At 37.1% G+C, this 16,819-nt stretch overlaps 1 protein-coding gene across 2 annotated transcripts in view; it reads right to left on the reverse strand.

Annotated features, from left to right (window-relative positions):
- Positions 1 to 16,819, reverse strand: part of CEP128 (centrosomal protein 128) — a 436,342-nt gene that overhangs the window by 24,062 nt on the left and 395,461 nt on the right. The gene's annotated exons all lie outside the window — the stretch shown is intronic.

Raw genomic sequence — 16,819 nt, forward strand, 5'->3', positions numbered from 1 at the left:
TTGTAAGACTGATTTGAATATAAAGAGCCTCCTAGATAACTGCTTGCAACTGATATACTATCAAACTTTCTATAGAGAATTTCATATTAATTTAAAAACCTGCTTCAGTGAACATCAGAAATAAATCGTAAGGTAATACTGAGAAATAGATGAATTTGCAGTTACTTATCTATGGAGCATATTAGAGATCCTCACATGTTGCCATTATAAAGAAGAAAAGAGCTCTCAACAATTATTTTAGTTAAAAAGGAAAAGAGTAGTTCTCAAAAGACTTGGAAGAAATAATCTGAAATTAAATATGTGCGACAGGGACACAAGGTCCTGCTGATAACAAATCAATAACTTCTACAGTCTTTGATTAGCTAGTCACTGATTTACACATACTGATATAACCACTAAGAGGGAATGCTCTGAAAATTATTTCAAAGCAAATGTTGAACTAAGAGGTTAAATGGTAGAATAACCTTGAGACCAGAGACTGTACCATATACACCTCTGTATTCTTAGTCCTGTCACAGGGTAGGCACACAGATAGTAGCTTTTACATTTAAAACAAATTGTAATTATTCAATGAAATAAAAAATAAACCCTAGGGCTGTGCTTGGGAAGAAAGTGTCCTGCAGGAACCTGGACATAAGTTTGCACAGAGCTATCAGGAAGTTAGTGACCACCCACTATTCCATGAACTTCCCTACATCTCCCACGTGAACGGTTCTGCACAATAGATTACGAATGAAAGTGACATGTGTCACTTCTGGACTGAGACAGTTAAGAGTCTGTGTGTTCCCTTTTCCACCTCAGACCCTGCCATAAGGACCCTGGAAGCCACATATTCCGGACGGCAGAGCTACAGGATTGAGGAGAGCCGCCCACCATACTGGACTTAATGTGAGTGAAAAATCAACTTTTATGGTGCTAAGCCATAAGATTTCATGGTTTGTTAGCTACCAATGCATAGCATAGAATTTATTGCAAATAATACCTGAGAATTATGTAATTTAATAATAGGCTAATCAGGTGTCAAATGGCTTTTTTTCTTTTTCTTTCTTTCTTTTCTTTTTTTTTTTTTTTTTTGGTGGGAGGAGGCTCCAAATTATATGTGCGTCAGGGTTTTTTTCTCAGGGGAGTTCAATTTTTTTGGAACTAGCCTGGGTTAGGAACTGGTGTTCTCATCATCTGGTATACTCACTTTCATTTACTCTTCCTATCCCTATCTCACCCTGATGCTTTGTCTTCACCTCCCATCCAGAGCTTCTCCAGAGCATAGCCTTACATCTCCTGCAGGGTTTCTGGAGGAGCAGGGATGGAGACAGACAGTGGAGGGTCTAACTCTTCCCTGAAGACACTTTCAATGTACTCATTTCCACTCTCTCCTTCTGCAATAAAAGGGTACCACTAGCTCAAAAGCCTTTCAGAAATTCTACAGGGTGAATAAAATTTGCTTTCCATAGCTATCCCCTTGACAGGCATTTGGGTTTCACCTCTGTCATGAGGCATTTTACCCTTTTTCTTTCGATGTTCTTTGACTTGGCATTATAGATGTCTTCTAGTTGTCAACATGTAAGCCACTGTTTCTCTCTCTTCATATTTGTATTCTTCTAATGTGATTTTTGAGAGAGTAGTAGAAACATCCTCACTTTGGCCATTTTGAAATTGGAAGTTGTACATGCTGTTTCTTCACATTCATAACTTTTCGAGTTCCACTTAAACTTCCTTTTCGAGTTCCATTTAAAAGACTTAGTATTTTGTTCCTTCCGATTAACACTTACATTGTTAGTCTTTTTTGTGGCATGTGCTCAACTCAAACTGCCATGCATTTTAAATAGATTTATTTAATTATTTCATGAATAGGAAAGATTAATCAAAATAACATGTTTCTTAGAGACAGACTCACAGACATGGAGAACTGGCTTGGGGTTGCCGGGGGTTGGGGGGATGGGGTGGGGGGGGTGGGGAGGGATGGACTGGGAAGTTGGGGTCAGTGGTTGCAAACTATTTACACATAGAATGGATAAACAACAAGGTCCTACCGTATAGCCCAGGGAACTATATTCAATATCCTGAGATATACCATAATGGAAAAGAATATAAAAAAGAATGTGTATATATATGTATAACTGAGTCACTGCTATACAGCAGAAATGAACACAACATTGTAAATCAACTATACTTCAATTAAAAAAATGACATGTTTCTTAACATAGGCCCTAATGTGTAGATTTAGGAGAACTAGTAGTTTTAGTCACCATATATGCTATATTCATTTAAATAGTAAAATTATAGCTTTCCTCAATAATTATATTGGCCCTTGAATAGTAAAATCCAAATCAATGCCATGGTGATTTTAAAGCAAAATTTTATGCATTGGATAAAATCTTCTTCATAAACAATTGTTTCGGTACAACTTGTAGTTTTAAAACTTTATTTCCTTTTTTTTCATCACATAATTTTTTTCATTCAAAAGTGACCCTCTGAACCTGGGTTAAATATGTTATACTTATTTTGATCTTAAAATAAGCAAATGATCTCTTTCCCTACTGTAAAGCTAGCAGGTTATGTAAATATTTTTGCTTAAAATTTTCAATCACTCAGGTGATGCATTAAAAAGGTTTTTTCCTAGCATGTTTACACATACTGGTTTATTCTATTTGATTATGTTTTGGGGGTACATATTCAAATGGCTAATTTTTTTTGAGTAAACCTTCAACCTTAAAAATTTGCTTGGCTTCTTCTTTCTTAACCGGTTATTTTTCTACTTCCTTCCCCTAACCCCCCACGTCTCCATTAACATCTTTATACTTTCTCTTCATCTATTGTAGTTGTGATTATTTTATATTCCATTTATGGGTTGTTTCTCAATATCTTGCTCAATATCAGAAATACTTTCTGGTACACATGTCCTTCTCTTCATCCTTATATTCTAGTCAGTTAAGTAACACCAAATGTATATCTAGATACCACAGAAAGATCCGTAAGACGTAGATGGCACACTTTCTCTTCTGCAGGAACTTTAAATTTACTGGAGGGAGAATATGCATATGTAAAAGATGTAAGAATTATACAAAGAAGAAAGTTAATTGCATTTATTTTAAGGAAATTACATGTATAGATGCTGAGATTTCTAAGGCATCTGCAACAATAAGACATAAAGTAATGAAGATAATGAGTCCAGGCCTGCAGTCACCTCAGGCCTCATAATTTCATAATTAAGTGGTATTTGGAGAGCACATTTATTTTCTGGCCTTCTCTCCCTCTATGTGTATGTTAGTGTGCTTAAACCTACCACGTTGTCATATAGATTTAAAAAGTATACATACGCAAATTCAAACTCTGTCTTCTTTTTTTTTTTTCCGTCTTTTGTTTTTTAATGTGAGATTGGCTGGCATCCTGTGCTTAGAGTCTTGTCACATTACATGGCATTTTAAATTCACTTTTCCCCAAAAGCTAACTGTGCTAGAGAGACAAGGACTAATAGCAGATGGGAAGTCTAAACAGGGAACTTGCTTGGATTTTAAAGGTGCCAATGAGGACCTACAGCATGCTATTTCCTAGGGCAAAATATCTCATGCAGAGTCAGGGAAACTTTTTATTTTTTAAGTTGATTAATTACTACTGCCTTACATGGTCGAATGCATTAAAGGGCACATATGAGTCTCCACTGGTAGAATTAAGGGAACAATTTCTCAAGTTTATGAATAATGGCACCAGGAAATGACAGGTGCTTAACCTGTCTTTAATTTTCTTAAATCAATTTTCTAGAAGAACTAAATTGGACATTCACATAGGGGTTTAAAGAGTGTTTCTCTTTTGAAAATGTTACAAGATAATAAATTTCGTATCTAACTTGAAAAGAGAGAAATTCACAATTAAGACTCCATTTCATAAAAAACTGATACAATACGCTGATTATAGTACTTGCTTTATCTCAGAGGCTTAAGGAGCTGGACTTCCACTGGCCTAGGAAGCAAATGATCAATTACTCCTAATCCTGTTTAGTAGGATAATGAAAGACTAACTATAAAAATGTAATTCAATTTTGAATACAACTCTTAATCCTCATTCCACTGTATAATGTAGATACTAAGGTTATCCCCATTTTACAGATGAGACAACTGAGGACCAAAGTGTAAATAACTTCCTCACAGTCATTTGGTGGCAAAACTGGTATGCAAATCCAAGCAGTCTGAATGCAGAAATGTCAGTGTTATTATATAAATATTTTCATGGCAAATCACCAATTGAAAAGGACAGCAACCAGTAGCTGTAATAGTGCATGCTTTAGGTAAATTCCTAATCCCTTGTTAGCTATCAACTCTTAGCAGCTAGAATTTTGAAGATATGTCCTTGATGAGCTCGTTTCTGGAAAAGGAAGTCTTAAGATGAACCCAGGAAGAATTTCATCTTGCCAGTGCTGAAGGGTCTGTGCTCAAGACCATGCATCCAATATATATACACACACAAGGGGTCAGGACAGTCTTTCTGTTGATTAGAGGACGTTAGGTATGAGATTGAGTTTTATGATACTAATACCCCCTTTTCTTTTATTGTAACATTTAGCACTAGGATAGCACACTATCTGTCCACAAGAGGTGCTTCAACAAATGTTGGCCACATAAAGACAAAGGCAGAGTTACCGTGTTCTAATCAACCCGCTGAATCTTGACCTCTGTATTAAAAACCTAGAAGCAAAAGTTTGCTATTTCATTTATTTTCTCTAGACTAAGGGCAAGATCCAGTGGCGGAAACAACAGTGAAATTCAGAAGTCCTGTCTGTTAGGACTTCCGGCTTCTGTACGTACGGGCGTGTTTAGATACCTGTTGGAAGGGGCAATGAATCAGCTGGCAATGTTACTATTTCAAAATCTTCAACACACACCAAACTGCTGTGGGGTTGAACAGTTTGTACTGGTCCACAGTATATTTTTCTTTAGGTGTTCCTTTGCGTCAGACTTGAGGGAAATTGAATAATATAGTATGACAACATAAGTAGCAGCTATTAGGAATTAGAAGGGGCTTCACTGCAATTCTTAGATTCCTGTCTCCTGTAGAGAAAGCTTACGAAACAGAACATACTTTTCTTTGTAAAAATGTACATGTTATTTTCTTATTAACATATAACAACCACCATTTTCTTATAGTGCTATTGAAATCATATGTTTTGAGGTTTTGGATGATACATAAAGGATATGGTGTCTACATTTTTATTTTAAAAATGTGTGTGCATTTTTGGCACTATATAGATATTAAATACATGAGGTTATGAAGCAGTTTATTTGGGTTCAAAAATGCAATTCCATTTCATTTGGAAAGAGATTCACTTAAAAACTTTTTTGACAAATGGCTGAAAGATGGTAAAAGGACCTGAGTAAACAAGTTTGAAGGAGAGGAAGAGTGAGATCATGAAAAAGAGAGAGACTGTCTGCCTTTTCACTTGAGGTGACTAGATCCAGCACAGCTATATTGGCTTCACAGGGTCCTCTTTTCATCCAAACTGTATGACACTTGCTGGAACCAAGTGAAAAAGTATCAGAGGCTGGGCTGGCAAAGTCATTTCGTAGACACACATCCTTCAAAGAGCCTCAGAGCTCAAAGTCATGTGGATTTCTTGGAATATCAGAGGAGTCCTCTATTTCTAGATTGTGTACTTTTGATACCAAGCAGGACCCTGTGGGGCTCCTGGGCACAAAAGCCTTTCTGTGTCCTCCATGTCTCGATAACAGGAAATAGGCTTCATTCAGCCTCCATGACCTTCCCTGAGTTCCAGTGAGAAGGTTCAAACAGTTGCTAATTAGGGAAGGGAGGGGATGTGGAGACAAGGGAGGAACAGTCAAGAGAAACAAAAATGCAGCCTCGGGGCAGGGTTCTTGTTCCCCATTAAGGGATATACATATGTAACAATATCTGAGCTGTTCTGCAGATACTGAAAGCCCCACAAGGTGGGAGAAATTAATGGTATGCTGCTCTCAAGCAGGCAGACCACAGACGGGTTGGAACCAGAAGGTTGATGATGCTAACTCCCACTTACCTCACCACCAACCAATCAGAAGAGTGTCTGCAAGCTGATCACACCCTCTCTGAACCATTACCATGAAACTTCTCACTATCGCCTCCATGTTGAGACACACAGTTTTTGAGGCAGAAGCCCGCTGTGGCCCCTTTGCCTGGCAAAGCAGTAAAGCTGTTCTTTTCTACTTCACCCAAAACTCTTGTCTCCAAGATTTAATTTGGTGTCAGGGTACAGAGGCCGGGTATGGCTTCACTTTAAGAGAGTTTTAAAAATCAGACACCCACTTAGAAGTGTTTACATGTGTCTCAGGGTAAGAGGGTACATAAGGCTTGTTAAAAAGACAAACAAAAAAAAATACCAGTTAATGTGGCAATATGGCATCAGTGACTCTATTTGATCTAAAATCCAGAACTTTTGTCAACAACAAATTCTATTTGTGTCTTCATATAATACCATTCTAATCAAACATGGTAGAAGATCTCCTTTAAAAAGCACAAATTTATGAAATTTGAGAATAGGTATAATATCTTCACTAGAAAATTTGAATAAAGAAGGCTTTCTAGGTATTTTCCAACTCTCGTTCACAGTAATTTTTTTCAGTGAAGAACTATAAAAAACCTAGAGAATCTGTCATTCCAGATTATTGCTTTCTTGTTTCTAGACATAACCAAATGATGAGTTACAGTCAACCCATGATCTTATTATTAGCTTAATTTGGGGATTTTTTTTCAATAAGAGAACACCAAGAATGAGTTGAAGGAGAAAGGAATACAGAAGGAATAAAGATCCCCTCTTGAGATCCCCTCTTTAAATATTTTTCCTGATATAAAGGAAAAATAACACACAAAGAATAGTGAGGACTAGTTTAGTGTTCTCTGTATGCTAGATAACGAACTGGGCCCTTACAACCAGTCTATAAGGAGGAGGGTCTTGAGATCCACACTTTAATTTCTGTGAAATCACTTCATTTCTTAAAATTGAAAACTAAATGCCCTCAACAAAGGAAAGAAATTTAAGAACTTTTGCCCCCAAAATGTGATTGCATGTTAATAATGGGCAAACAGTATAAGCAAGTGTTTGCTGAAAGAGACAGAGTTTAGCAATTTCTGCTTAAGGTGGCAGATAAAGAAACTATGTTTGTGGGATTTACTGGTCCCAGTCACGTGTTTCAAGCTGGCTGATGGAGGACAGTGGTGAGGTGGAAGGGATGCTGAACCAGAAGTCAGCCTATCTCATTTGTGGAGATGCACAGTTCCAGCAACATTAATTGTATTTTGTGGTTTCCCCTGCCCTTCTAAGCTTCAGTCTTTTATTTGCAAAATGGGGATAAATAATGATGGTCTTTATTATCCCGTACTCATAGAGTAACTGTGATAATCAAGTAAGAGTGAATGTGAAAGTACATTGAAAACTGTCAAGTACTTTCTAAATAGTATTTAAAAAACCTGATTCTGTGAAATACTGTCAGCTCAAGGATTCTCAAATGGAGAAAAGGAGGTCAGTGACAATCTAAATTTGACAATCTAAAATTACTAATAAAAATTAGTCAACAGAGTACAAAGCAGAAACAAGGCAAACTTAATTAAAACTATATCCAATATTTAGAAATACATTACTGTTCTAAAGACATCGTCCAAAACATAAAAGTAATAAAATTGTAATGGCACACAAATTGCTTTTGTACATACTGTGCCCTCGGTGGAGAATGTTCCCTGCAGTCTCCTTATCTGGTTAAAACTTTTCCCCCCAACATTATGAGCATTTTCAAGCATACAGGAAATCTGAAAGAAATTTACGGAGATCACACAAATACCCACCACCTAAGTTCTACTATTAACATTTTGTTATATTTGCTTTATCACATATTCATCTATCCATCCCCACGTCTATCCATTAACCCAACTTACTTTTTGGATGCATTACAAAGTAAACTGTGTACATTAGTACACTTTACCCTGAAGACTTCAGCATGCATACCATTAATTCCACTTGAATATGTTTAATGTAAAATTTACATTAATTTGTAATGAAATGTATAAATCTTAAGTGAACTGGTTAATTTTTATTATCTTTCATCACTTCCTCAGGCAAGGCACCCATGCCTTCACTGATTTCTGTCAAATAAGCTCTCAGTTAAATCATGAGCCTTTCCTTTGCAACAAGTATTAGAGTACTAGTGTTCCATTTATTTGTGCAGTTATTTAATTAATGCTTGTGTTGACACTGGGCAGTAAGCATCCTCCGGGTGGGGAATGTCTGTCTTTGTTCCCCACTGTACCCACAGTCCACCCAGTGCTTCCACAGAAAAGGTATTCAATGACTGCTTCTTGAGTGAACAAATGCAATTTACTCAATGAAGGGGAGGGATTTATCCATTTATTCAATCTTCAAGCATTTACTAAACACTGACTCTATAGCAGACACTGTTCTACAGGTGAGCTGAGGGAGGGCCCAAGATGAGGCTGAAGATGCCTGTGATAAGATCTTACAGAGCCTTTAGGCCACAGTGAAGTAAGTGTATTTAATTCTGAATGAGACAGAAGGTCTTCTGAGGGTTTTCAGCAGAGGAGTGACATGCTCTAAAAGGAACCTCTGATGCTGTTTGCAGACTGCTGGCCCCTGAGCCCCAAGCAAGGGAAGAATTGGTGGAGTTTGGGAGTATTGTGAGAAGGGGGCAAGGCGTCTCACTCCCAGGTTGGGGACCTGCTGAGCAGTGGAAACTCTGAGACCCACGTCAGGGGTACCATCTGGGTGGAGTTCCCTGAGAAATTTATTGGGAGAATGTACTGAAACCCCAGAAGGGCAATGGTGCCACATCTAAAGCTCTTGATTTACCCCAAATACTCTTACATCTCAAGAATAGTCATTCTGACCATAAACTCCTGAAAATGTCTTAAATGTCCACAAAATAGTTTCTCTAATAATGATAAATTATTTAGATTACTCAGATAATATTTTTATTTGTGGTAGCCTTCTGTTTAAGGACATCAAGATATATCTGAGGCAGCAAGGTACAGGGGAAAAGATCACTGAGTAGCAATCAGGAGATAAAAAGTTATATCTCAGGTTTGCCATTACCAGTTATATGAACTTGGGAAAATCATTTAACCCATGGATCTCAGTTTCCAAATCAGGAAAATGGGAAAGAAGGATCTAAAAATCTCTAAGAGCCCTTCTGGCTCTAGATTTATTCTGCTGTAGTTTTAACTTCTTCCCATAGTAGGTTGGGAGCTTGAAAGGTTGGAAAGAGTAAGAAAAATGGCTTTCTATAAAGAGAAAGTAAAATAAGGAGAAAACCATTTAGGGATTACTATTTACCCAAGAACACCTGAGGGGTGGAAAAACCTTCATTCTTCTGTGGCAGAAAGCAAAGTCAATGACTGCATAAGGAAAACAGGAAGAAAGATATTTCTGTCATCTTGGGTATTTGCCCTATCAAATTACTAACTCCAAATATTTTGTATTTTTAGAACAGATACTTCCAAAAGCAGGCAAAGAACTTGCTTTTCTTTTTTTTTTCCATTTTATAACTGTCCTAATTAAAAAAAAATTAAAATTAAAAAAAAATTAAAATTAATTAATTAATTAAAAAAAATTAAAAAAAAATTAAAACAGAAAAAAGATTTTACAGTTTTGCCCTCATCTAGATGCTGCTAATTAGCTTCTGGTTCTATTACCATAAATGTTATTCTATATTTTTGCTTCTGTCAAAGTTTCTGTGCCATCATGACTTTGCACATTGTGGACCAAACAAATATTGCTGCCATTCTGGTAAACAACAAATGTAGCCTTGCCAGCAATCCATCAGCCAATGCAGCCACCTCCAATGATGTGCCCTGAGGGGCATTCAGGATGGAGATAAACAGGATGCTGGCCCTAGATAGTTAAGATGCATATCTAAGCAATCATTTCAATGAACCTGGACCCATTCATCTTCCCATACATAGAAAAAACACTAAAATCATTAACTTGAGATGGCTGTTTTTTGTGATTAGCAGCAATCTTTCGATGTTTGACTTTTTCTTTTTTTTTTCCCAGCAAAAACTCCTATATATCTTGGCTCCTTCCTTACCTCTTTGAAACAGTTCCTCAGAGCTATCTGAGAGCCTATATCCCGATTATATAGTCCTCAGTAAGATTACCAAAGAAAACATAATTCTCGACTTTTAGGTTGTGCTTTTTTGTTTGTTTGTTTTGTTTTGTTTTTTCAGTGGACAACGCAAAGGCCCATCTGTCTGGAATATCCTCTACACGCTGCTTAAATTAGCCCACTGATTGTCCTTCTGCAAGACTTGGCTTGGTTACTACCTCCTCTAACATGGCAGTTAAAAGCATGGCCTCTTGAGTGGTTCGAGTTGAAACCCTGATTTAGTCTCCTACTGGCCACGTGTGCCTATGGAAGTTCCTGATCCTTCTGCACTGGGACTCAGTTTCTTCACCTATAAACAGGAATGATAATAACACCCGTAGCGTAGAACTATTTTAAGGATCAAATATATTAACATATGTAAAGTACTCAGAATGGGGAAGGGCACTAGTAAGCACTCAATAAACACTAGCTATCATTACAACGATAATACTAGTTATTATTCCGTGAACATCTCTCCTAAAGTGTGTGTTGGGTACCCATCCTCAGAGCTTCCCATGCACACACATGCCTCCTATCACCTGTCTAATCGCTTCCTGTCTATTTGTCCCTTTCAGTAGACAGCAAATTTCTTAAAGGCAGGACTATATTCTTCCTTAATTTCCAGGGCTGAGTACTTGCTATTATACACAATAGATTTTAGTTTTATGGGGGAAAAGAAAACAACAAAAAACCTTCTCAACGCAAAGATCAATAAATACTCATTTAGAACTTATAAGTGTTGTAGAAACATATATGTAGCACAAATTATTTTCTAAAAGTACAATTTAAAACCTGACTTGAGGGACAGTGAATGTTTTTAAACACTCAAAATTAAATAAACAAATGGAAGAAAACGAGGGACAGTAAAGTTGAGTTGAATGGTCCAGACAGAGTAAAAGAGAGGAAGATGAGAATAAAATCTTTTGTGGGCCTAATAATGTCCTAATAAGGAAATGTGGGATGTGAACAGCAAACTGTCTCCTGTGGATGAGCTGACAGGGGCTTAGCCACTTGAGGCCACGAAGACACTGGTCACAGGGCAGATACTGAGAAATGCTAATCATTTCCCTGAATACTGCAAGGCCCTTGCCCCAAGCCCTCAAGATATGCGAAAGCAGGCAATTACATTTGCCTCTTCCATATTTAACATGGAACAGAGGGTCCTGATATGGAACACTGATAAGGAATGATAATTGTTCTGGCTGAGGTAGGGTCCAGGCTAATTTACTTAAAAGCTCCTTGGTGAGGTGAACATAATTAATCTTCTCTGTTCTCAAAGTAAAGGGTTATTTTCTTTTAAAGAGTTGTCCTGTGTTCTAAAAAGGAACGACAAAACAAATTAATCATTTTCCATTACTCCGCACACAGCACTTGGATACTGAGAGAGCATGTGAACAGTTAATCCGCCTATATGGATGAGTTTCTGGTGACAGGCAGATCAGATCTAAATAGAAATCAGGCAAGGTATTTTTTTTTTATCATTGTGGCTTTGAGACTTAATTCAAAAATAACTGAGACCAACTCTGACTATACTTTTAAAGTTTGCTTTCATAATTAATCCTTTTTTGAACACTTAGAAACACTCTTTTGGATCCTGTACAAAGCATTTCCCTGGCCGACCGCTGCCAAAGCAGACAGAAGCAGAGACTATCTAGAATCCTTCAAAACTATTGAAAATTCAACTGAACTATCTCTTAAGGCCATACTTAGTTCAAAGTACCAGTAATTTGAAGTTATAGCAATACATTTTGGAAGACAGCCCACCTAAACAAGTAATGTTAAAGGTGAATTCTAAGTATGTTTGAGAGGCTCTGTTAAGGTACGTCCTGAATGGCTGAACAGAAGGGCAAGAGAGGATAGATGAAGTATATGTGAGCAAAAGTATATATTTTTAAATAAATTCATCGAGTTTCTGAATTTGCAAGCCCTGGCTGAGAAAAATGGACCATGAAAGCCACTGGGCATTACACAACTGACAATATTATTTGATGAGCAAATTCATCTGACATTTGCCACAAACAATCGTCTTCCTGAAACTTCAATTGCTAGAAAGGTTTTTTTCTTTTTTCCAAATGAAAGCCATGTATTCATTCAACTGGACAACAATGAAGCTTTGTGGCCTGGTGGTTAGTATGAAAAGGAGTTGGTTTTGCCAAAACAATTTGAAATTTTGAACTTAGTCTCCCTTCCCCCACTTCTTTTTTAACATACTCAACTAAAATGAACGAGTTCTGTAGCCCTTACTAGACACATTAAAAAAAAAAAAAGAAACTAAACAAAAAAACAACCAACAAACCCCCTGAAGTAGCCAAAACCACATGACTTTGGACATTTAAAGTATGTTGTAAAAACTTAGAAAACATGCAATACTCTGGAAATTAGTCAGGATTTCACAGCATTTATTATACAGAAACTGGATAGGACATCTGGCCTTCCCTTTATCCAACAGCATTTACTAAGTACCTACTATGTACAAATCAAACTATAACATCACTACATCAGACTTCATTTTGCTAAAGCTGATTAGATTTAGTTCAAGCATATTCTTTTGGTTCCTGAATGAAAATAAGTTATTAGGGCAGTAGAGAGAAATATTTATAATTTTTTGTTAACTGCCTTTTCCCATTAAATTGGAAAATTTTAAGTATAGGGATTAAGCCTTACTTACTATTCTTTAAATCTATGGTGTTAATATATAATAGCTACTCAATAAATATTTATTGAATTTGGTGCTATAATTGCTTCTCAGTCATCCAGTAACTACATATATGCAACAATATTTTAAAAATTTGCTAATGTGAAAGATAGATAATTTATATTTGATTTGGGGATAATTCCATATCCTGTCAAGTGAATGTGGGTATGTCAGGAGTTCTGGAATATACTCTATATAATGAAGTTGCAACAGTAACATCAATTACATGAGACAGGTACTCCACTTCTTCTTTGAGGACGCCTGCTCCCTAAATTTTCTTGAGATATTCTAGGACATGACACCCACAAGGAATACCAGTTAGGAAGAGCAAATATGAAGTATTACATAATATTGCTTTCCCTGTCCTTCCTTCCCTCCCACCCAACTTTAGTTGGAGGCCAAAGGTAAGAGCTTTGCTCTGTATTATTTCTAAGAAGGTACAGACATAGGTACATATCACAGCCATGCAGAGCTCAAACTTTAAATATATATATGGTCTCTTCCTCTTAAACTTAGAGAGAATCCAGTGCTTTAAAGGAACTTTCTGGAGAAGCAAACAAGATGCCTATTGATAGTGAAAACTGGGTCTATCAAATTTATGGTAATAGGTAATATCGCTCGAAGTCAGTTGCAATTTGAACATTGTGGGAACTACAGGAGATTCATTCATAACAAAAACAAACAAGCAAACAGAAAACAAAGAAACAAGGAGATGGGAATACAGAATGGCAGTTTGTTCCTAGATCTTGGAACACAACAGCATTCTTTTGCTTAATCTTTGGTGTATCGGTAATAATTAGTCATCACCATTTACTATTCTGGTCCAACGGGTGAAGTTTCTTTTTTTTTTTTTAAGATTTTTTAAAAAATTTAATTTAATTTATTTTTTGGCTGTGTTGGGTCTTTATTGCTGTGCACGGGCTTTCTCTAGTTGCGGCGAGTGGGGTCTACTCTTCGCTGCGGTGCATGGGCCTCTCATAGCGGTGGCTTCGCTTGTTGTGGAGCCTTCTCTTGTTGCGGAGCACGCATTCTAGGCACAGTACTTGTAGCACGTGGGCTCAGTAATTGCGGCACGTGGGCCCTAGAGCACACGGGCTTCAGTAGTTGCGGTGCGTGGGCTCAGTAGTTGCGGCTCGTGGGCTCTAGAGTGCAGGCTCAGTAGTTGTGGTGCACAGGCTTAGTTGCTCTGTAGCAGGTGGGATCCTCCTGAACCAGGGGTCGAACCCGTGCCCCCGGAATTGGCAGGCTAATTCTTAACCACTGTGCCACCAGGGAAGTCCCCAACGGGTGAAGTTTTAAAAATATATTTTAGCTACTTGATAAATAACTTAAAGAATATAAAGAGATAGTAAAAAAAAATGTCATTAGAAGTTTTAGTAAGAAGTTAAGCACGTTATATATTCTCTTGATTTAGAAGGTATGAACGCAACGGACTACTGAATAATTGTCATCCATGATTCTGGAAAACACCCATCTTGTAAATACTGATTAGAAATTTCAAATATATTTCTAATGAGTTCTATTTTATCATTACTTCTGGCTTGTTCTCTTGCACTTGCTTCTTCAAAACACAATACCTCTAAAAATGTGACAGCTTCTAATTTGTTTTAATATAAATTTATTTATTTATTTGTGGCTGTGTTGGGTCTTCATTGTTGTGCACAGGCTTTCTCTAGCTGTGGTGAGCGGGGGCTACTCTTCTTCGCGGTGCACAGGCTTCTCGTTGTGGTGGCTTCTCTTGCTGTGAAGCACGGGCTCTAGGCGCACATATGGGCTCAGCAGTTGTGGCTGATGGGCTCTAGAGTGCAGGCTCAGTAGTTGTGGTGCATGGGTTTAGTTGCTCCGCCACATGTGGGATCTTCCCGGACCAGGGCCTGAACCTATGTCCCCTGCATTGGCAGGCGGATTCTTAACCACTGTGCCACCAGGGAAGCCCTGCTTCTAATTTTTTAAAAATTGATAATGCAGTTTTCTTTACTACATAATTGCAGATTTTTTTTCATTTTTTAGATTTATAAGTATAAATTAGAATGGTCAATCCAACAAAAAATTTCATTTCTATATTATCTTTTCCTTTCAATCACATTTTTATACAACCTGCTTTCAGCGTTTGCCCATTTATGAACCATGTGAAGTAAATTATGGTGCACAAACATAACTAAAGATGAAAGAGTACTGTCACACATTCTTTCAGCAAATGCACTGCTCCAGGTTCTTGTTGCCAAATGTTGCATAATGAAGTCCTTCTTGTTGAGAGCACCCTATTTCCTCTTTGTCCTCAGAAATAGATTGTTCATTCATTGGTTTGCAAAAAATTCATCTATGATATTATCATTTGAAGACTCATAATCTGACTTTTGCTTATACAATCAATTTCACCATCATCATTAGTATCTGGAATGCCACTGTCTGTCTCTTTATATTCATCTTCTGATTCATCTAATAAGTATGAAATGTCTTCCTCTGTCAGTTTCCTTCTCTTTGTCATTATGGGAGAAAATGAGAAATTCTGAACTATCAACCTGCATCCAATAAAAGTAATAATAATAAAGAAAAAGACTATAAAACTTCTTCTTGAAAGATAATACAATATTTTGATGCAAGGTACTTCTCCGTGGCATTGCTACATGTCTTATGATGGCTTTTATCCCACAATAGCTTTTCAAGAATGTTTCTATAGCAAACAGATTTGGAAATACACTGTCTTCCTCTTAGGCAAAGGTTCGGTAGAATTTCTTGTAGCTCCCTTTATAAGACTGGGGCTACATAAGCTCAGGGTTCCTCAGCTATAACACAAATTCACTGCATGTGCAATGCCCACCCGGACCCATCTCCATATTGCCCCTGAGGGACTTGGGAGGCAAAGGGAAGTGATACAAACATGCAGCTCATGGGGCCAGCTGTGCTGTGACTAATAAAGTCCTTTGTCTCATGTCTTCTTCCAGCATCCGTAAAAGTATGGCAGGCTAACTTGGTAACTGGTGAGAAGGGTAAAATTCTCAGACTCTTCAGTTCTTGATATACTTTGGACAACACAATAAGAAAATTGAAATGTTATGTAACAGTGATGATTTAGGTCACTTATTGCAACATCCTTCTGTGTGATCCCCTTATCCCTCCATCTTCATATGATTTTGGTCTCTTCTAGCATATTTGGGAACAAATGACAAGTACCAATAAGATAATTTCTAGGATGATGAAATAGGAAAATGTTTCAAGAAAATAAGATCACCAAGATTCATTATACATCTTGGATTTATAATAGGCTTCAATAGACTCATGGTGTTTGCAAGACAGAATTAATTTTTTCTATCTTAAAAGTGAGGAAAATTTCTCTTTGCTCTTTGTAAGAACTAAAAAAAAAAAAAGAAAAAAAAAGAATTAAAAAAAAATCAATCCTTACCAAAAGAAATTAATAGACTAAGATTGGGTCCAAATGGCCCTGATGGTATAATAAAGATTAAACCACCGTTGAAAAACTCTTTGCCTTTTATCATCACCTCTCAGATCCTGTTCATCCTTTAGTACCTAATTTCTCCTTCCTGGGAGCCTTTGTAAACTACTTCTGTGGAGTCTGATATGAAGTCTGGTAGTTCATGAAGTACTTGTCCTATGCTGCTTTGCAAGATAAACCATGCTTTATACTCAGTCCTTTACATGGGTTAGTTGGTGGTCATTTGTTGAATAGAGAAATGAATGAAAGAAATGAGTGGAGAAATGAGTGTGATTTCACAGAGGGGGGAACTAACACAAAAGTAGAAAAGAGGAGAAACAAGAAGAGAGATGAGAGAGGTAGGTAGTCAAAAGAAAACTGATTGAATAGCCAATTTGCTCAATATACTGATTTAAAAAACAACGTATTTGTTTTTTAAACTCTTTATATGGTTTCCAAAAATACTAGTTTGTAAACTGGACAATTCATTAAGGTTTATTAAAATCAGAGAATTAAACATTTGGTGAGCTCATGACTGGGTAAATTTGCCCTTGA

The sequence above is a fragment of the Phocoena sinus genome, chromosome 2 (assembly GCF_008692025.1).
Source record: "Phocoena sinus isolate mPhoSin1 chromosome 2, mPhoSin1.pri, whole genome shotgun sequence".
In the NCBI taxonomy this organism is placed as follows: domain Eukaryota; kingdom Metazoa; phylum Chordata; class Mammalia; order Artiodactyla; family Phocoenidae; genus Phocoena; species Phocoena sinus.